Source organism: Neofelis nebulosa, chromosome 10 (genome assembly GCF_028018385.1).
Source record: "Neofelis nebulosa isolate mNeoNeb1 chromosome 10, mNeoNeb1.pri, whole genome shotgun sequence".
NCBI classification, from domain to species: domain Eukaryota; kingdom Metazoa; phylum Chordata; class Mammalia; order Carnivora; family Felidae; genus Neofelis; species Neofelis nebulosa.
In genome coordinates, this window is record NC_080791.1 from 72,638,084 (window position 1) to 72,661,684 (window position 23,601).

A 23,601-nucleotide genomic window follows, 5' to 3' on the forward strand; every position below is an offset into this window, starting at 1 on the left:
AGTGTTTCTTCTGCCATTCCTGTGACTCTGGCTCCTTGTGACTTTCACTAACTCAGGTTTGACCCTCCAGAGTATACACTCTCCCTATGCAGCACTGTAGCCATTTCAGGCAGCTATTGGAGTCTCTTGAAACTTATGTTATTCAGGGTAAATACGTCTGGTTCTTTTAACCTATGAGAAGCTTCTGCCAACTGCCCTAGAAATAGTGAAAAGTTGAATTTCTCTGCAACCAGACTATTGGTCCAATTTAAAAATGTAAGATTTGGCTTTTTCTCTAACACAGCACACAGCCTTCTTGGCTAATCATTACATATACTCCTGGCATTGGTCTTCAAATAACTATCCTTCCACTTGCCTGCACACATGTATATGTGCAACATACACATTGTCTTCCACTATTTCTTTGAAAAAAAAATCTTTTAAATGGGCACCAGAAGGTATTCATCCTGAGTTCATGTGACTTAGGTTGCCACCCAATGAGCTTGTACCCTCTGCTTGATCACACGAGCTATCATTCATTCACTCCAAATTATAGTACTTCATTTCTCTAAGTTCACACCTATTTCTCTTTATTTTTGAACCCCTAAGATATCAGGCAAGAACTAGCCCCATTAAGCTTCATTCATAAGCCTTAATTTAGAACAGGCTTAGCAATGTGTCTGTTATATGCACTTAACCGTCTCAGTTCCATTTTTTGGAGATTGTTAACTATTCTGCATCTCTAGGAAATGAGAAAAAGAAAATGTTTAAGTCTGGAAAACCTATAGAGGACATCCACCTAATTGATCCTGGTCCTTCTAAGGAGGGTCCTTATAGAAGTACCCTCCAGTCAAAATCTTTTTGGAGGGGTGAAAGTAGAGCAAATACAGTCTGGCCTAGAAAACTATACCTATGATTTTTTTTTAAGTTTTAGTCCAAGTTCCTATCTGATTTCTGTCCCAGTTTTACTAGCTATGAAACAAAGTTAATAAGATCCCTACTTTAAGTATATCACAGTTTTACTCTAAGAATTGTATAAGATAGTATGTGAAAAAGTTCACATGAAAGTATAAAGTATAATAAAAATGTAAGGTACAATGTTATTAATAATAATGGAACCTTCCATGACCACAAATGAAGCACTCCATAAATTCTATCCTTTTAACACTAAGACATTTTAATTAAATTCTCTTTTTTTATCCTCTCTTTTACCTCCTTTTCCCACACCACCAACCAAAAAACAACATTTCGGCATAATCTTGTAGCCTTGGACTTTAAATACAAATGCCAGCGAAGATTTACATAGAGTACAACGTTAAGTGTGTTCTGATATTTTGGAAACCCCAGCTCTCCTCTCAGACGGGCTTCTTTTTTTTTATTTCTAATTTTTATAACCTTTTATATATTCTCCTTAAAAATCAGACTGCCTAACAATATTATAGCAACTATCACCACTTTTAATATTTTAGTTATAGTTACCCACCTTGTAACTCTTACAAGTGACCTTAGGGGTTTCCTATGTGAATGTATCAGATATATTTTCTCAACTGTATGTCCTAAATTTTTCCAGATTTTTAGAGCCCATTATAGTGTTTCCACATTAAGATTATAGCCACTGGGGCTGCTCTGTAAGTTCATAATTTGAAAGCTCAGTTCTTGCATCCAGGAATGGAGATTTCCCAGAATGAGAAGGCAAAGTGAAAAATAAGCACCAATAATGGAGAAAGCTGTCAAAGGTTCTGCAGCTAGATAGAAAAAAGCAAAAGGGTCCCCACCACCTCCCTCACCCCTTTGCTAGCATTAGGTTGCATAATTTTACCGAAACAGTATATACAAACTAAACAACAAACTCCATTTTTATGTAAGTTTCCTTCTTTCTCTCAATCTCCCTTTCTTCTACTTTCTCATTCACTACATTCCTCTCCTTAATAACAGCAAATATCTATTGAATGCTTGTCATGTACAAGGCCATGTGTGCTAAATGCTAAGGTAGATGTCTGAGAACAAAACAGACCAGTCCAGAAGGACAGACATTTTTTTTAAAAAATCACACAAATAAATACATAATTTAAAACTGCAATATCTGCTTTGAAATAAACTAGAGGGGCGCCTGGGTGGCGCAGTCGGTTAAGCGTCCGACTTCAGCCAGGTCACGATCTCGCGGTCCGTGAGTTCGAGCCCCGCGTCAGGCTCTGGGCTGATGGCTCGGCTCGGCTCGGAGCCTGGAGCCTGTTTCTGATTCTGTGTCTCCCTCTCTCTCTGCCCCTCCCCCGTTCATGCTCTGTCTCTCTCTGTCCCAAAAATAAATAAAAAACGTTGAAAAAAAAAAAATTAAAAAAAAAAAAAGAAATAAACTAGAATGGGAAGCAAGATCTTTGCAGGCAGACAAGATTTGAATTGGAAGGATCAGAGAAGACTTCCCTGAAGAAATGACATTTAAACAGGGACCTGAAGCACATTCTGATAGAGTGGGAAGAAGTGTATTCCAGTTGAGAAGACAGCATTACAGTGAAGACCTCGGACCAGGAAAAACATAGAGGGTGTAGACCATAACAGCAAGCTGAATTAGAAAGAACCATTGCAAAGGTTTTTGCAGGGGCCAGATTGTGCAGGAGCTTTGAATATTATAATAATTTTTTGTTTTAACTAAAGTGTAATAATAAGCCAAGAAAAGATCTTTTTCTTGGATCTCAACGAATGGTAAGTGGAGTTTTTCCTCCTATATAATGAACATGGAATTTAAGTATAGGTATAAAGAAAAACATGGGGATGATAAACACCAAATTCAAAAGAGTGAACCTGTGGCACAAAGAGAGGGAGATATTAAATTGAGAAACAGTTCACAGGAGGCTTCCACTGTATTGGAAAGGTTTTATTTCTTACAAATACATAGATATTTTAACCTACATTTTATTCCTTTTTGTATGACTGTAATTTTCATAATAAAATGTTTTAAAGGAATTACCAAATGCTAAGAATTCACCACTTCATTTCCTTCTCCTCTTCTTCCCCAGGTTCATATTAAATATTCCAACTTTGAGAATGACAAGCACACGGAATTAAAGAATCTCCCTTCTTATATACACTTGGTTTCCTGAGCCTTTATTTTCTAGACTTATAGCATCAGATGTTAGAGGCTCTTCAATTAGCTTCTCTTTTGTTTTATCATACACTGTAATCCTTGTGGCTTTCCAACATCCACAGTTAATATGAGGATTAAATGAGATAAAGCATTTAATATAGCATTTACCACACAAAAGCTCAATAAATTTGAACTATTGTCTTCATTATTTCACTTATTGTGGTTTATATTCTCAATCCTAAATATGGGCCAGAACATTGGAACTAAGAAAAAGCTTATGACCATATATGGCCAAATAGTGTTCTGGTGTTTTGAATGCATATACTACATATATTCACAAACACACACACACAAATACATGCATGTATATATATGTATATTATATATTTCAAATATTGAATCTATATTCAATCTTAGACACACTCTTTCTGTGCTCATTTAAGCATTAAATAACAAAATGTTAATTTGAGGCCTTTTTATTGCCATTAAAGAAATACCCTTAAAGAAAAGGTTAAAATCCTGCATTTGATGATGCACAATTAAAATATATGGTAAGCTCAGTAAGTTTGTTAATTTCTCCTAAATACAATGCTACACTGAAATTATTTATGGTTGCCTAAAGCTGCAATAATATTCAGTACCATCCATACTATGTTTAAAAGGCTCATTTTTGTAATATTGAGTAATTCATGCAAACTTCAATCTTATAGAATTGCATATTAACATCAAAATTTCTTCTACAACAGGAGAAGCAGTCTTTGATGCAGGAACATTATTAAAATCTTATCTTTTCACTTAATTTTCTTTGTACAAATAGCACAGATCCTCTCATTTCTCTTTCCTTCCAATTCACAAATACAATAAAAGCTGTCTTTAGAAAGGACCTTAAATGAAACATCACAATGAAATGCATGCTAGGACCCAGGAAATAAGAGAACTTATGACAGTTTTTGTTACCTAGAAGTCTGGAAAATAGGTCACTGAATTTTATGTGAATATTATATTTTAAATTACATTTTCATACCTAAGAATTCGCTCTTGTGAAAAAACAAGCTTGTCACTCGATTCTTCAGTTTGAGGTTTGGACTCCAATTGTTTTAGTAGTCATTCCTCCATGCCCACTTCCTTGTTCTTAATCACAAATCTAATCGTGTATTTTTATAAATATTCAAAATTAAATATATTTATCTACTTAGGTAAATACTTTTCAGTTAACTTTTACTGATAGTCTAGGTAGAGAACTCATTAACAAACACATTTGGAACTTTTCAGATTTGTTCTGGCAACTTGTAAATTCATATTAAACTGTTCAAACATGTCAATATTCTACATGCTTTAAAAAAAAAATGAGTAGAAAAGATTAATTCCAAGTTTTGTTTTACTTACCAAGCTCTGCCATATTCCACCTCCCGGCCTGAGCAATGTTATCAGCTCTTCGGATACTCATTCTTGCTAAGTAAAAGGATATTTCTTCTCTAGCTGGATTAATAATCAACTTTCTAGATAGTTCATTTGTAATTCTCTTCTGGTTAACCCTTAGCATTACAGCAGTCTGCCCAACTCAAGCTAATCAATTTATGAAGCAGGAAGAAAAGGGTGAAATTCAATTGTGCAGATAACAAATGGAAAATAAAAATGAGGGACAGTTCAGATTAGGCACAAAAGAACAATGAGCCTTCCTTTCATACACTAAAAGGTATAAATCTTTGTGTTAGATATTACAAAAGCACTCAGGTCATAAAGACAAGGAACAAGATACATGAAGAGAGAAATATAATAGACTTACAACAACACCAGTTCAGTGCATATAAGCCTGTGTTTTCTGCTTTACTTACATGCAGATAAATACACATCAGCTTTGGGCTAGGAGATCTATTTTTCTCTTAGTAAAAATGTTAGTAAAAAGGTCTAACACTCAGGTCCTAACTGCTTCCTCTCTCAACAATTATAATGCTTGATCCCTTATCCTACAATAAGTACCATCTCAGGCTTTATGGAAATTTTCTCAAAATGTGATCTATAAATGCTTGCATCAGAATAATCTGGGCACTTGTTAAAAATATAGACACCTGGGCCCCACCTTAGAAATCTGAAGCACCCCAGGTGATTCTTAGGTAAACTAAAAGTTTGAGAGCCACTGCTCTAAGACCATTTCTGACCTCCTCTAAAGGAGGCTCCAACACAATCCTTTCGGACTCAGAATGAAATCAGTTACTCCTGCTACTAGTTGCTTTGATCTTTTGTTTTGACTCTAATAACTTGGATTCTACCTTGTTTTCCTGTATTTAAATATACCAATTCATCTAAGACCATGACCCTTACATGATCATGGTAACCTTTCACTTGCAATTGACTCAGAAATGGCAATCTGTCCTTTAACTACCCTTGGTGTCTATGGCCTTATTGTGACTTACAGGTATAGGTATTGGTATAGTCCACCTATGCTCTAACTACCACTTGCCCCAGACTTTTCTTTCTTTGTCTACCTTATGAAACACTTTAATCTCCTGTTTTATGCCTCTCTTCTACATACATGGACCTGGTGGTGTTCACTGTCCAATCTTTTGGCTAATGCATTTTGCCTGTTATATTCACTTTCTTCTAAGGCTGTTCCCATCTCAGTGGACCTCTACCAATCAGCTCTGTGCCTGTTACTATAGAACAGAACTTGCCTACTCACATCTAGAGATGTGAAATGAACAACTAGCTACTAGATGGACCTGGCAGCCACTGGTTTCACAAACTGCTACCAAAGTTCATGTTTGTAGTCAGAATAAAGAAAAAGATAATGACTATGGGGGACAAGGGGATGGGCAAAATGGGTGAAGGTGAGTGGGAGATACAGGCCCCCACTTACAGAATGAATAAGTCATGGGAATAAAAGGTACAGCATAAGGAACACAGTCAATGATTTTGTAATGGTGTTGTAGGGTGACAGATGGCAGCTACATTTGTGTGGAGCATAGCATAATGTATAGAGTTGTTGAGTCACTATGCTGTATACCTGAAATTAATGCAATATTGTTTGTCAACTATGCTCAAATAACAAAAATTAAAGATAATGACTATGAAAAAAGAACTAGGGAAACCTAAAGAAAAGTCCTTGAAAAGTGGAATAGTACATTAGGTAAAATAAAGTGAAAAAAAAATTAATTCTAATCATTTGCTTTTATTTTCATGGAACCTATTAAGAAAGGCCAACAGAACAATGATTATTTGACATGGAGAGAAGGTTTAAGTAAAAGAAAAATAATATTGGACTAGTAGAACTCCAAAGACTTGGATTTCTCACGGCCTCTATCAACTCCTAGATTTGTGATCTAGATTCCGTCTCTTAACAGTTTTCTGCCTCAGTCCCTAAATACATATAATAAGCCACACCTTCCATGTCTAGGATCATTCAGATAACTAAACAAGATCATATTTATTAAAAATCTTTGAAACTATAAATGCCATATAAATGTAATAGATTATTAATATATAGTATTTTATAAAGATTATAATTAAAAACTACTTCCTCCCCAAGTTTTTATAATTAAAAACTGTTTTGTTTTATTTTCTTTAAGTATAAACCGTATACATTGAAAGCAATAACAGAAGTTTGTAAAATGTCTTTCCTAAGAAAATTTCAGGAATAGGACCAATAACAGTTGGGGCAGAATAAGGTAAAATCATCCCAAAATATGAGTAAATAATCAGGTTAACCTGAGTTTTCCTAGGTCAGACACAAACCTTAAAAGTCTTACCAGAAGGACGTTTACATGAGGAAATGGTTCATTTGCATTGACACTGGTGATATTTTTCATCCAGAAATCTCCCTAAAACTACAGTTCAGTGTGACTTCAAGCAGCAAAAGCTTAGGGCATTTGTTGCAAGACATTTAGACTGTATCCAACATAGTCTAAGATTCAGTCAAGTGTTATGATTTCATTTAACTGGATAATGTGTACCTATTAACATTCAGAAGACAGAAGTCCTTAGCAGGTATACAAATTGGTTGATTAAAGTTACCTGTGTGAAGAAAAAAAGGATTGATTCTTGACTTTAAAAATGGACACTTGCATCTTTTTAATTTCAATAAATGCATTCAACAAATACTGTTGAGTACTTACTATATTCTAGGCATTGTTCAAGACACTGGGGAATATGAGTGACTAAAGTAGTCAAAACTCCTCTGCTATGCAGATCTTATATTCCAAGAAGTATAAGGGAAAGATGGCAAATAAATTTAATAGATATACAAATCATATAGTGTGTTAAAAGTTTATAAAGGCTATAGAAACAAATAGTATGGCATTAGGGAGATTAGGAATGTTTGGAGGGTGACAATTTTAAAATAGAGTGATCACTTTTCTAGGTATTTACTCAAAAAAAACCTACTAATTCAAGAAGATATATTGCAGCATTACTTACAATAGCCAAGATACACACACACACACGCATAAAGAATGAAATCTTGCCATTCTTGACAACATGGATGAATCTAGAAGGTATTATGGTAAGTGAAATAAATCAGACAGAGACAGATACCGTATGATTTCACTTATATGTGGAATCTAAAAAACAAAACAAATGAACAAATGCACAAACAAACAACAGTAATAACAACAAAAGGAAAATAGACTCATACATATAAAGAACAAACTAGTGGTTGCCAGAAGTGAGGGGGTGAGGGGATGGGTGTAACAGGGTTATAACTTCAAGTTATAAAATAAGTCACAGGGATGAAAATACAGCATAGAGAATATACTCAATAATATTATAGTAACTTTGCATGGTGACAGAAGGTAACTACACTTATCAGGTAAGCAGTTCATAATGTATATGATGGTTAAATCAGTATGTTGCACACCTGAAACTAATATGCTATTAGATGTCAACCATATTTCAATTAAAAATTAATTAATTTAATTAATTAACATAGGGTTCTCAAGGTAGACCTCACTGAGAAAATGACATCTAAGCAAACACTTGAAGGAAGGAAGTGATGATATTTGCTGTGATTCTATAATCATAAAAGGTTTTTCAACCAATTTTTAAATTTTACCACTTTAATAATAAATGGAAGATATCCTTATAAATTAACTTTCATGTTTATATTTCATATTATATTATACTTCATGTTATATTAGTGAAAGTTTCATATTATAATAGTGAACATTAAAAATTGATACTATAATGCTAAAACAAATTACGGTACATCCATATGATGGTATATAATACCATGATTAAAAATCATGTTTTCAAAAACCAAAAACATAGGAAAATACAATAAAATGATTTCTTAAATATAAAAATATATCTATAGTATGAGCCAATTTTGAAAAAAAAAATTTCATTTACTCAACTATTTTTCAAGCACCTACTATGTGCCATGCACTGTTCTGGGCACTGGAAAGAGAGCAGTAAACAAGCTAGACATGTTCTTTCTTCTCATACACACACAGATAAAATACTGAAATAAAATATAGCATAATGTTACGAGAGCATGATTTTTTTATTACGAAATAATAAGGTGAAATCGTGGATTATTTTCTTTTCTCCTCCATGCTTAAATATAATCCAAAATTTCTAAATGTATCCTGCATGATTCCAAAAATAAACTATAGCATATATATTGATCTAAATATTATGGTTTATATTTGCCTTGGGGTGTCTGTTTGGATAAAGCACAAAGTTACACTCATAATGTTCTGTCAAATGTATATTACATTTTTCAATCATATACTGATCCTTATATCGCATAACATCTAATAAGGTTGGATAATATTGGGTCCCTTTCTACTAATGCAAAAACTAAAAAAATGAAACAGTTAACTAATTTGCCACACTAGAAAAGAAAAAGTGTTTATAATTATAACAATGTGTACGAAAGTATCTCACACAAAAGTGTTTATAATTATAACCATGTGTACGAAAGTATCTCACACAGTTGCTGCATCAAGAAATGTTGCAGATTCTGAACGCTATGCTAGTACCTTAGTGTACATCTCTCTCCAGTTATGCTGTGGTTTTGTATGGGTTTTTTTTGTCAGGAAAAAAAAAGTTTCATTTGTTTAAAATTAACCTTTAGGGGCACCTGGGTGGCTCAGTCGGTTGGGCGTCCGACTTCAGCTCAGGTCATGATCTCACAGTCTGTGAGTTCGAGCCCCGCGTCAGGCTCTGTGCTGACAGCTCAGAGCCTGGAGCCTGCTTCGGATTCTGTGTCTCCCTCTCTCTCCGCTCCTCCCCTGCTCATGCTCTGTCTCTCTCTCTCTCAAAGATAAATAAAAACATTTTAAAAAATTTTAATAAAAAAACAACAAAATAAAATTAACCTTTAATAGTTATAAAAAAAATCTGATCTGACTCCCAGCCCCACCACTACCAGATATTAGCTTCCTTCCATCTCCCTACAGTCCTTAAAATCACGTTAGACATGCTCCTTTAATGCTTCTTCATTCTTCCTTTGATTTCAAGTTTTTACATTTAAAAGTATAGCAAATGGCAGCTATTGGTCTACCTCTAACTAGTTGGTTTACCTTAGGCAAGTCATTTCAACTTTCTAGTCTCTTCTTATTTTTCAAATACAAGAGTTGAACTAGATGATCTCAAAAGTCCTTAAACTCTAGAGTTTCATGATATTATTATTTCATGTCTAAAATAAATTAAAAGAACACAGCTTCTCAAAAAAAGGCTACAGCAATAAAGACAATTGACTAGAAAAAGTAAGAAAACAAAGCCCCGGGATTAAAAGAAAATTTGAAAATCTCTCCAATCCCCTGGACCAAGTCCAGTTTCAATTATACAAAGGTTGTTTGGGGACAATAGAGAGCAAGAAATATGAAGGTTCCTTTGATCATCAAAAGATGATCCTTTTGCTTAAAAAGATAGTGTTGCTATACTCTTTCAGGTTCTAAAGCGCGCGCTCACACACACACACACACACACACAGCCACAACCACAACCACAACCAAGTGTTTTAATATTGATGTGGAAGGAAAATAGAAGCCACTTATTTTGCTGAAATAAAAGCATTTCAAACCCAGAGAGGGTGATTTGGTTTTGAGGAGTTTTATGCAATAGCACTGTATTTAATCCTTTCCTATCACCTCCTCTCTAATACAAAACCCCAATAGCTCTTAAAATGGTAGCATTTTCTTACGTACAGAGAGAAAAATTTGTGTTGCTTTTGCAGCAGCATCTAAACAGTTTCCTGTAAACTTTCTGTGTGGAAGTCACAGAATTTATGATAAAACCTTGTAGAGTGGTGAAACAAACTTCTTTCATATTTATCATTCATTTTATTCAGTGTGCATTTGAAGGAAAACCTTTTAAGAACACCAATAATGTGAGAAAGCTGCAACAACTAAATTTATTGTTAAGTATAACATCACTGGTCCTCCTGGGAGTTCAGGAAGAAAGCTTAAATCACATTTCCTAACACATTGGAGAGCTTCCCAGAGACGTGATGGCCCACAGAGGCAAACCATCCAAAGCACACTGGAATCTCAGAGACGGTGACAAAGAAATATCACTTCGTTTAATAAAAGCAAATTGAAGTTACCCTTTTATTTTTTTAAACAAAGTACAAACTCTCTCTTACCCCATTTTTCTCCTTTCTTTCCCCTGCCCCCTCCTGTTTCACCTGACTAAACTGTAGGTATTTGTTCCATCACCTGACTTAGGGGCTGGCTAGAAATATTAGAAAAAAACAATCTACCATTGTTACATGAGACAACAACCTTTCATGTCCTTGAAGCTCACCATGACCTTTCATCTTTCCTATCCCCAGTGGTCTCTCCTAACAACTAAAACTACACTCAGTTGGGCTGAATTCCAGATTGTCATAAAAAGAACCCTGTCCTTTCAAAACAAAACCAATTTTTACACCAAGGTGGGGGAGAAACACAAGTCCATTGTTCCCTCACAGATGGAAGTTGGAGTTACTAAGGCAACTGCTCTAATCCTCCTTTTTACCACCTTTTTCACATCACTGGCCTATCAAGTATGCTACCTTTTAACTCATAAGCTCAAAAGCTGGTAGTCTAACTGGCTGCCCTAATTAGCTACGATTTTCACACTACAGACAACATGATGAGCTAATCGAAATTTGCAAAATAATGACGTACCTCCAGCAAATATTCCTCCTCCTGAGGCCCAGTCTTAGAATAACAATAATGAGACCATTATTAGAGAAGGGCATTAAAATGCTGCACTGCTGCTAAACAGAGAACTTAATTGTTCTGGTCTTGTCCATTGAATCAACAACCTATTGTTGTGGACTTGAAAAATAAAGGACTGGAGAATGGGTGCCATGATGATTGGTCTGTGCGGCCATACCGGCACTCTGTAGAATTGTTTTCTTTTGAAACTCTTGATGGACTAGTAGTTTTGTTTAAAAGTAACATAAAAGGCGATTGTCTGGATAAAAAGTCCTATTTATTGAAATCCTTAGAAGCAGTTGCATGGATTTGTTCGTGACCCCTGAGATAAAAACATAGTGACCATAATAACACCATTTGTAGAGAGCCCTGTTACCACTGCCTACAGTAACATAAGATAAGAGACAGTCTTTTCTAGCTACTGTAGGAGGAAGGAAGTACTTCTGAGCAGAAAGCAAGAATGATAAAAGGTCAAATACTGGATAAAGCTCATTAATCTCTGAAAGGGAGACTTTTAAAAATAATGCTAATTTAAGAATTCTGCACAATTGCTACAGATTCAAGCACATGTAAAAAAGGCTCACAGCTCTTTTTTTTTCTTTTTTCTTTTCTCACTTTTGAGCTTCTTTCCTTTGCTTAAAAGAAAGGATTAAAATAAAATGATTATTAAATAACTGAAGCAAGATGTCTCAGGATAACCTGGAGAACAAAAAACCTGAAGGTTTCCAGATAATTATTCTTATGTTCATCCCCAGTCTGTAGCAAGAATAATAAAATACTAAAGTTAAAGGTTAACTAGTATAGGATTCTTAGCAATAGAAAAGCACTGTTTACACATTGTAAAAGTGTCTTCTCTATGGAGCCACGGTACATGTTTTCTGTAAAGTCAGGTGGGTTTTAGTGTTGAATTGTGGTGGGAGGGAGTGTACTTTTTTTAAGCAGGTATTTTGGGGGTGGGGTTCTGTGTTTTGTTTTTGTTTTTTTTATCAAGTGAAGTCTGCATTATATAAAAATGTATTAAATTGTAAATAAGACCTCTTGTTTCATTCAATATGTGCTTTGCTTCATTTATCTTCATCTTGTTAGGCTAAATTAATTAACAATCTCACTGTTACACACTTTCTCTTTTCATTACATCAAATAATGGTCCGTGTATGGAGAAAGCCCTCACCACGGGAATTCTGTAACTCTACTGCTAAGAAGAGTTTCTGTGTATCAGTGCAGTGATATTAACTAGATACATTCATTTTATAAGCCATTTATCAAATGTAGTTTTCATTGTTAACAACCAATTAAGTACCTAAATTCTTAACATATTACCAATAGAAAAATAAAAATAAAAAAAAACTAAACTAGAAGTTGCAAGATACTTTAAAAAGGAAAAAAAATTACATTGTATATCCACAACCAGATTTCACCATCTATGTCATCCAAAATAAGAAGAAACACATGCAAATTTGGCAGGTATGTTTTCACAGATAGAACACAATATTGTATAAGAGGTTTCAAAGACACGCCCCAAGCTGTTCTGTTCCTTGCTTTGGAATGTCTAACGTGTGATAAATTGGATGATTAGAATTTCATTGGTAAATCCCATTATTTTAAATCTATAAGACTGAAATGTGTTAAACTCTTTTGTAAGTTTTCTTTCAACCTGAAACACTGTGGCATCTGGAGCTATGCAAATGGACAAAACAGTAAAGCCCTTTTTAATCTTTCCCTGATCAACCAGTGCTTCTTTCTCCAATCACAGCTTTGTGCGTGATATCTTTCTGCTAGCATTTCTTATTTAATTAAAACAGACACTGACAGAAGGACATGGATTAGTACTGTAATGATGCATTTACTTAGATTAATCGGAGGCTCCTTTTAGAGTAATGGCTTAAACAAAGAACAAAAGGAAATTGTTATGAAACAGCCTTTTATCCCAGGCAAAGGTCGCATTATGAGGTTTTTAATTTTGTCAGCTTCTGTTATACTCTGCCTTGCTAGTGGAACATGAGAAGTGCTTTTACCCCCAATAAAGCCAGTTATTATAAAAACAGCCATTAAAGCTGCAAATTAAAATGTCTGGTTTTAAAACAGGTTACTTAGCTTTCAGAATCCTCTAATTAGCATGTTGTGCATTGTTGTGAGGAAAAGAAGACTAAAATGCTAATGACCTACCGCCAGGTGACCACACTGCTGTGCAAAATAATAAGGACCTTTCTAAGTAATATGATGAATTAACCAAGTACAGATTCCCCATCCAGCACCCCTTCTCCCAGTACAGATCAGTGATGCCCTGCCTCTGTCCAGGGGACTAAGATTCTCAGCCCTCTACTTATATACTCACTAAAAAACAGATTTCTTTCTGCCACAGAAGAAAGTGAAATAGCAATATACAGACAGAGTCTGAAAGTAGAAGATACAACAGTCATTTGATTTCAAAGCACAAAGATAGAATTAAAGCACCATGACCCTAACAAAACTACCTCGTTGCCTCTTTCATGCAACCTGCCATCTTCCCCCCTTTAATATGTTGGACTTTCAGAGTATACATGGAGTTAAGATTTGGAAGCTCAGTCTTCATTCACAACATTCATTCCATACTCTGTTTTTTGTTTTTTGTGTGTTTTTTTTTTTTTTACTCTGTTGTTTTTAAATGGTCTGAAGTAAATCCAGTTTTCCCTTTTTTTAACCTCATTTTTTCCATTTTACCAAATCCACTCACTACCACCTCTTCCCAGTCAAACTTTGCTCTTGACCAAGGATATATTGGCTTTTGTGTTTCTTACCTCATGAATTTAACTTAATTATTTGTACCACTTGCATTTTCTGCCTTATCTCTTTTTGTGGACTGGAAGACTCTGTGTCCTTAAAGGCTAACATACGTTATTAGCTGAATATATAGACTGGATAGTGGTATCTCCAGAGCTCCTAAAATCAACCCACAAAGAAAACATATTTCACTTTAGGAGCACCTGCATGGCTCAGTTGGTTGAGCATCCAACTCCTGACTTTGGCTCAGGTCACGATCTCATGGTTTGTTGGATGGACTCTGCATTGGTCTCTGTGCTAACAGTGCAGAGCCTGCTTGGGATTCTCTCTCTCCCTCTCTCTCTCTGCCCCTCCCCAATTCTTTCTCTCTTTCTCTCTCTCTCTCTCCCTCTCCCTCTCAAAATAAATAAATAAACATTTAAAAAAAAAACATTTCACTTTAAATCAAGTCTCACACAAGTATCACTGGGAGGCTGGCTCTAGGAATTTCTTGAAATCAATATGAAACATATACTGCCATTGAAACAGCAAGAAATCACTGGGAATCATCTGTGATATTTGCCCAGTTGTCTTTTTAAAAAGAGATTAACTGAAGACGTATCAGTTATCTATGACCACAAAAATGCTACAGGTTTGCCTTAAAGCAATAAGCATTTATTTAGCTCATGTGTTTGCAGCATTTCTTCTGCTTTTAGCTGAGCTCACTGACATGTCTTGTGGTTGGCTGGCTTTTGGCTGATCTAGGATGGCCTTGCCTGGGACAACTAGAGTAATTCAACTCTGCTCCATATGTTTCATCCTCCAGCAGACTAGTCCAGGCTTGTTCTTCTCATCATGACAGAAAAAAGCAAGAATGTGAATAGAAATGCACAAGTGCTTTTACAAGCTTCTACTTGTATCACATTTGCTAACATCCCATTGGCCAAAGCAAGTTAAATGATGGATCCCAGAGTCAAGAGGTGAGATAGAATATCCAGTCTAAAATGGAAAGGCACTGTAAAGTTTCATGGCACAGGTCATGGATACAAGGAAGGATGAAGAAAAATTGGGGCCTTTAAAGCAATCAATCTTAGCAATGAGGCCAAGGTCATTTGGAGGATTCCCAAAGTTCTTCAGCAGAAGTTTCTATTTTTTATTTCATTCTAACTAATGTAGTCTAGATAACTACTCAAAATTAATATTATTTTTATTTTATTAAGTGACAAAAACTCTTAAAAAAAACAATTAACAAACAACTCCAGACACCCCCCCATCTCCATTGATTTCCATTTTAAAAATTGCAATCATAAAGCTAATTCTGAAGCGTAACCCATACAAGTTCACCATTTATTTTGGTTTACTGACCTATTGTGAATTAGTTATTCCTTGATAAAAGGTTTCAAAACTACAAACTCTGAGGTTCAGAAGGCTCCCTTCCACCTACAGAAGCAGCTAAGCTTGAGGAAATATCTAATGGATGCTGGACCCAGAATTTTCTTTAGCACTATATCTCAGAAAGTATCAACAGTTCCATACCACAGAATACCAGCAAACAGTATATCACAGTCTTTCACCACAGCATACATAGCTGACATAGCAGTGTTTAAGTTTAAAAAAAAAAAAAAATTTAAGACCAGCCCTTATCACTCAAAACCCTATTATTCTTCTAATATCTCTGACAGTAAAAATGGAAAGCAAAGAAAATCTTTGGTCTCATAGGGCTACATGATAGCCGGTGTCCTAATTTTAAACTCCACAAATTCTCTGTTTTGGACCATATGAAATAGAAGATCAATGAGGAAAGTATTCGTGGTGGTTGCATGAATTTCAAAGAGTTAATCTGACAGAGGCCCTACACATGGTTTTAGGGAGATACCTAGAGCCAGTTACCAGTCTTTCCACTCAGATACACTTATCCAGCAGGAGTAGGAGTGATTACTGGGCAGAATTCCTAGACCCTGTGGCAAAGGAAATACTATCCTATATAGCACCACTCAACAATTATCCCTGTGAGTAATTAAAATAACCAGTGAAGTGGGTCTCCAAAAGGAGCCTTCAGCCATTCCTTCACTTGAGCCAGCACTGACAATGAGAGCTGCCAAAGCTGGCACAAACACCCGAAGAACAAGAAAGAAAGGCCAGCAAAGCTCAATCTTACATCCAAAGATATTAAAAAGGAAACTAAATGACATAGAGAAAACTATCTTAAGAATTATTCAATTAATGGAGAACAGAAAAAAAAATCGCATAATAAAATGGTTTTTAAGTCCCTCCTACTTTTCCACAGCCTTTTACAACTTATTTCAGTAATAATTTGTTTTAAATTGAAGCCCTAAATTATTGTTTGCCTTTTATAAACAAGAATGATACCTGGCAAGAATGCAATTTGCACTGGTTTTCTAATGTTTTGGTCAACCAAATCTTCTCACCTTGTCTTTATCAAGTATCAGTCATTAGATCAGTGATCCGAGGCTATGGAACAGAGCAAAGCTAATAGGTTCATATAAGAATCAAGACAAGCATTGTGCCCTCATTAACACGAGGTTCTAAACAAACAATAGGCCCATGTTCAGAGAGCTGTACTAATTCTTCTCAATAGAAGCAGCTTGGGTGTAACTCAAATTTTCCTCTAAACATCTCTTTGCTTTGACAAAGCAGAGGCAAAAAGAAAGAGAAACAAAAGCACCTGGATATCAGGAAAGAAACAGCCTTCAGAGAGCAAGGATGGAAAAAGAAAGCTTGAACTCCTTAAAAACAATCATCTTTGAATATCCGGGACCTGCTGCATAGCAGGTGCTCAAAAATTATGTGCTGAATTAAACTGTGATACCTTTAGAACAGTAAGAACAGAAAAAGTCAGCACCTCTTTTGTATGAAATTGCATCAGTAGTCATATCAAATATTCAGAAATGCCAAAATTAAAGAGCTCCTACCTAACATTTGTGTTGAACTATTTTTTATAGGATGAAATGAGATTAAACATAGGTCAAATTACATATAGGCCCACACCTACTCCCCAGATTTTTTGTAGAGATAAAAATCTGACTCAAATTAACTTCAGGAAGAGTTTGGGAGGAAAAATTATGTCATTAATGGCTTAATGCAACCAATGGGAAAATTGTGGGGCCTGCAGGAGAAGCTCTATCTTTGTAACTTTTAAAGGCATTAGGGATATAAACAGACTTAATTACAGTGTATTTAAATTTCAGATCATATATATCTCCAACTTTGGTGCAGGAACCTTTTTCAATGTTCAGATAATACCTTCTCTTCCCTAACCAATGTCATCAAACTACTCTCCTCTTAATCCCAATTGATCATACCACAGGTTTGCCAAAAAGTATTCAAAGATGAACATCAGAATAATTATACACTATGACAGAGACTTACAGAGGCAACTACCATGCTTTACCAACATTTTCTCTATCCCCAATTTCCCCCTCACAGTTCCCTGCCCCCCACAAAAAATTCAGAAAACAAAACCAAAAAGTGCTATCCTAGGTTGATGTTTCAAAATCTTTTAAGGATAAAAATATTTTTCCTTCTAGTTAGAGTGTAAACATAATGCCTCTACAAGAGGTAATACTGTGAGTTCCTTTCACACTAAAATGTATATGACTCCCAAAACACTTTTAAGGCTAAAATATCCTTAATCCCCAAACAAAATAAAGATACTATAAAAAGTGAAAATCATAGACTAATCTCATTTATGAACAAAATCAAAAATTCTTTAAATATTAATTAATTCTACAGTGTAAATGAAAATCCATCAAGAACGAGTTTATCTCAGTAATGCTAGATGGTTCAGAAAAATCTGCCAATAATACCATATTAACAGATTAAAGAAGAAAAATTCTATAAACTTCTCAAGATGCAAGAGATGCAGAAAAAGAAAAATCTACAGAGCACTTCATAGTTAGTGGTAAATGTTAAGATGTATTCTCATAAAAAGTAGAAATTATATCTTCCCTTAGTAAAAGCTTCAGGTTAATTGTAAATGGAGTATCATAAGACCAGGAGGAAGATATCTAAAATAAGACCCAAATGGCAAATCCAAAGAAAGTAAGATATACCAGGGCTTCCCCAAGTGTCTGTATGGGCCATGGTAAGCTTTTCATGATGGGAAGTTTTTATTATATAACAGTAAATGAAAAACAAAGAATACACAATGACATTTATGCTCTGATATCATTTAAGTTAAATGGTTTTTAAAAAACTGGACAAGGACTGGGGTGCCTAGGTGGCTCAGTTGGTTAAGCAGCCGACTTTGGGTCAGGTCATGATCTCACAGTCTGTGAGTTCGAGCCCCGCATCAGGCTCTGTGCTGATAGCTCAGAGCCTGGAGTCTGCTTTGGATTCTGTCTCCTTCTCTCTCTGCCCCTTCTCCACTCACACTCTGTCTCTCTCTCTCTCTCGCTCAAAAATAAATAACCAAAAGAAAAAAATTTTTAAAATTGGACAAGGACTGGAAATAAGCAGGTAAAAATGAAAATAGATGACATATTGCAAAATTGTGTGTGAGATTTTATCTTTTTTCCTGTTGTTTTAATATGAATATAATTAAAAATTTAACAACAATAACAACAACAATAATAAAGGCCGATGCAACTGCTAGAGGATACTATCCCATTAGTAGGTTTGGATAGGAGAAGTAAATAGATAGTGAGTGACTAAAAAGAAAAATCACTATGTAGAAGGATTATATGAAGAAGAAAGGAAGGGTTATTGGAAGCAGTTTCCTAAGAATTTTACATTGTATTGTATTGTCTTGTCTTGTATTGTATTGTGTTTTACAGACAGAGAGAGAGAGAACATATGGGGGAGAGGTAAAGGGAGAGAGAGGAAGAATCTTAAGCAGGCTTCACATTCAATGCATAGCCCAATGCAGGGCTGGATCCCACAATGGTGAAATCATGACCTGAACCAAAATCCACAGTCAGATGCTCAACCGACTGAGCCACTCAGGCACCCCAAATTTTACATTTTAATCTTTATTTGTCTGGGTTGCAAAGGGGTAATCATACATAATGACAGATAATAAAACCTACAAATCCACTACCTCTGAGAAATTCCACCCACATGACTAAGTGTGCATGCCATTCCAAATGTGCTATTATCTGCATGGACCCTTAAAGGTTTAGGCTTCTGTAACTTTGACTTGATGTTAAAATGGTTCTAGTGGGGGCCTTGGTCTCATGGACTAGTTGGCACTCCAACCTCCGAACATGATCATTTCCTGGTGAGAACATCAACACCCAGGGGACTTAGATCTATAGTTCTTAGATCTGAAGAACATATCTACAATCTATAAGAATTAGGGAGAAAACAGTGTCATCTTAAGACCTTGTCACTTAAGGTTTGCCAAGTTAAAAAGACCAAATTTGACTGAAAATATACATCCTTGAATGGCAGGGGAAAAAGGAAGAAAACCTAGAATATTATTTTAATGTTGGAGTTTTTAATTTTTTTAATAATAAAATCTTGTTACAAAGGTCCACTATTTCTTAAGAGAGATGATCATATATCAACCTAGTCTTCACATACATATTTTACATATATATTTCTAACAATGTGAAAAGACAGATAAAATGTAGACCTCCTAAAAGGTAAATATAAATTAAAAACATTGCCGCTTTCAAATGTCAAGTAGAGTTTGCGTAACTAGATTTGAAGAATACATTTTCTTCAAAATTCAAATTATTTTTCCAGGAGAACAACAAAATTTGTACTACAATATTCATTTATGTTTTGTATTTTCCAAACTAGTGAGAGGATCTCTAATTTGAAGTAAACCAATTAAAGTTGATCTTAAGTAGAATTATATATTAATGAATAGGATTAACATGTGAAAATGTCACAAGAAGAGGATATTTCTTCAGAGCATAGGTAAAGTACTCTCTCCAATTCCTGTCCAAGTTGTACATCTAACAAAAATATCAAATTTCAATAGATGAGTGTATATTAAAAATATAAGCAAATTTCAACTTCTTTTATTTAGAAAGAAGGAAAACTATATTTCTTAACCCAGGAAAAAATCCATACATATGTTCTATTTTCTTCTGTTAAAATTTTCTCTATTTTTTTTTTACAGTTGATGCACAATGTTACATTACTTTCAGGTGTACAGCATAGTGACTCAACAACTCTATACATTATGCTGTGCTCACCACAAGTGTAGCTACCATCTGTCAGCATATAACACTATTAAGATCATTGACTATATTCCTTATTCTGTGCCTTTTATTCCTGTGACTTATTCATTCCATAAATGGAAGCTTGTATCTCCCACTCCCCTTCACTCATTTTACACATTCCCTCTGCCAACCATCAGTTTGTTCGCTGTATTATAGTTCTGATTCCGCTTTTTGTTTAATTCATTTGCTTTTTAAGATTCCACATATGAGTAAAATCATATGGTATTTGCCTTTCTCACACTGACTTATTTCACTTAGCATGAAAACTTGTTCTATTTTCAAAATAACAAAATCTGGAACTTACCTAGCTATACCATCTCATTTGCATTTTATTCTTTGACAATATTAATTATTTCAATAGAAAGTATAATGACCTTCATCATATCACCCCACTCACCCTTTCATGGAAAGTAAAGTGGAATAAATAAGTTGCACATATTGGATAAGTCAATGGACATCAACATATTTCTCCAAATTACATGTATCCATCCACCTTACCAGTTGTGCTGTCATTTGTGCAATTCTGGTTGTATTTGTTAGAACACTTTTAGTTGTAAGTGATAAAAACTAACTCAGGGGTGCCTGGGTGGCTCCTGGGTGGTTAAGCATCCAATTTCGGCTCAGGTCATGATCTCACAGTTTGTGGGTTCGAGCCCTGTGTTAGGCTCTGTGCTGACAGCTCAGAGCCTGGAGCCTGCTTCAGATTCCCTCTCTTTCTGCACTTCCTCTGCTCACGCTCTCTCTCTCTCTCTCTGTCTCTCTCTCAAGAATAAATAAACATTAAAAATTTTTTAATAAAATTAAATATATATATACATGTATATACATGTATACATGTATATATACATACATATATATGTAAAATGTATATATATATATATATATATATATATATATATATATATATATTTTTTTTTTTTTCCCCTTGGCTAAACATAACTGAAAAGTCCTGGCTTCTGACACAGCTGGATTCTGTATTAAAATTATGTAATCAGGAATTGGTCCATCTCAGGCAGGTTCTCCCACTTGAGAGGCAAAGACGACTATCAGAAATTCCAGGTTAGCAATCACAGTAGGAAGACAATGCTTCTTTCCCATTAATTCCAGTGAAGATCCTAGGATTCAGTCTCATTACCTAACTTGGATAACATGTTTACCCAACAGTGTGGCCAGACATATGGAATTCCCATTGTCTATGACTTGGGAGGGAAAGGACAGCTCTATCCCATCCACATTGACCAAAAGAAGCATCGTTCTTAAAAAAAAAGAAAAAAAAATCAAAAAAAATCAAGGTGATTTTGCCAGAAAAAAATGATGGAAAGGGAATACAGTAATCAGTATCTATCTATAATTCATGAATTTCTTTTTTCAATAATTATTACAGTGACGTAACTTCAGAAAAAGAAAATAATAATTGCAAACTCTTCATTGTAATAGCAGCTGCACAGTAAAGATTTCTTTGAATCATTTCTAACAGTCCCAAAAGAGGAACCATGTATCTAGTCATTCTTAAGGCAAGTGAGAATAAAGGTCTTTTCCTTTGATAACTTTAGTTCCATTTCCTCTCTTCCAGGCCAGCTATCCCAATGTACTCTTTCTATTCTTCTTTCTATCCTTAGCCATTGTTAAGTTTAAAATCTTTAGAACACTGGGGTGCCTGGGTGGTTCAGTCAGTTAATCATCTGACTCTTGGTTTCTACTCAGGTCATGATCTCGGGGCTTCATGGTTTCCAGCCCCACATCGGGCTCTGTGCTGGCAGCGTGGAGCCTGCTTGGGATTCTCTTTCTTTCTCTCTCTCTCTCTCTCTCTCTCTCTCTCTCTCTCTCTTCCCCACTTGTGCTGTCCCTGTCTCTCTCAAAATAAATAAACAAACTTTAAAAAATACATAAATTAAATCGTTAGAACACTTACAAAGACTTATAGAGGCCTATTTTCAGCAACTGTCTCTAGGAGTTTCTCCATGGGTCCCTAAGCACTACCAAAACTGTTTTGGAGCCCAGCTATAAACATGTTTCTGTATGAGGTCAAGCAAACCAATACCTTTCTTTTGAAAGAAGATCTCACATAACTTAATTCATTTATCTTAATTTTTATTTGAAAAGACTTCTACCTTTTAAATTCATATGCCAGAAAAGAACAACATATTAAACTATTATTGGTCCTTTATATCTTGGGTTTGATATGACTACCAAATGCCTTCTTGAAAGCAAGATTTTAAAGGATGGAATGGAAGGAGAACACAAATACAAAGAAAGCCTGGGGAGAATAGAAAGCCATTAATGGAAAGAGTGGCTGAGGCATCAAAGGCAAATGTCTGATGTCAATTTACTGATGTCAAATTCATTCACACAATCATTTTATTAATCTGTTTAGAGCACTGATTATGAGCAAACTCCTGTGTTAGAGAGTACCAAGAAGTATGGCATAGATCCCACTCCAAAATCATGATTGGCAAAAGGGACAGAGGGGCATGAGCAATAATGGTGAGGGTAACATGTCAATTCCTTCCCCCCTTCCCAATCACAAACTCCAGATTTTCCCAAGGCCCCACAATAAATAACACACTTCATATTTTTAGAAGATACATTCAACTCATCTGCAAATTCAAGAAACTACTCCTTCCTGAACTCCCAGGATAATATGAAAACAGTAAAGGCAATCAACATATATAAGAGAAACCAAATGTAAGAAGAGCAATGCAAATTTGGTAAATTATGAAAGGAATTGAGAGTGTGGAACTTTTCAAAATTTAATTAACTCAATAATTATATACTGAATGCTTATGGAAAAGTAGGCACTATATGGTCATATAAGTTATTTAAGATGGATTTGATTTAATATCCCTGTCCTTAAAAAAACAAAAACAAACAAAAATGATCAGAAGCTAATAGAAAAAAATATTCACAGAAACTACTAAAAAGACAAATTATGACAAGCACAAAAAGAGAAATACAAAATACTATGGGAGTTCAAATGAAGTGAGACCAGAGAAGACTGCAAGGAGCTGAGACTTGAAAGATGAATAGAAATCCTGCAAGTATCATGTTTGTCAGATATATTCCAAGTAGAAGGAATGGTATGAAATATATCAGAAAAATACAAATGCTTCTATACTAATCAGTTCAAAAGTATGTAGAGGATTTGAGATGAAGATATCGCATTCATACAACTATTTTTTAAATCCTACATTTTAAATACAATGTGTTATTCAAAATTAGGAGGTTCTGAGAGTTATAAATAATGCATGCTAACATATTTTGGCAGTTATATTCACAGTGTATAAAGAATGGAACTTTTCATACACTATCTGTATTGGGCATTACATGCCAAAGATACCCAAAATACATGTTCAATTTTTAAATTATTTATATTTTAGCAAATGAGCAATAAAATATGAAGTAAACCTCCCACACATAACGGGAAGTATGTTTTAATGTTTGAGAGGCTAGACATGTAAATTAC

At 34.9% G+C, this 23,601-nt stretch overlaps 1 protein-coding gene across 10 annotated transcripts in view; it reads right to left on the minus strand.

Annotated features, from left to right (window-relative positions):
* Positions 1-23,601, minus strand: part of SOX6 (SRY-box transcription factor 6) — a 693,774-nt gene that overhangs the window by 414,199 nt on the left and 255,974 nt on the right. The window contains exon 1 of one of the 10 annotated variants that reach the window (XM_058688349.1): positions 4,448-4,490. The exons of the other annotated variants lie outside the window; for them this stretch is intronic. The gene's annotated coding sequence lies outside the window, so the exon portion shown is untranslated. Of the gene's footprint in view, positions 1-4,447; positions 4,491-23,601 lie in introns of those variants that run through there. 10 annotated transcript variants of the gene reach the window in all.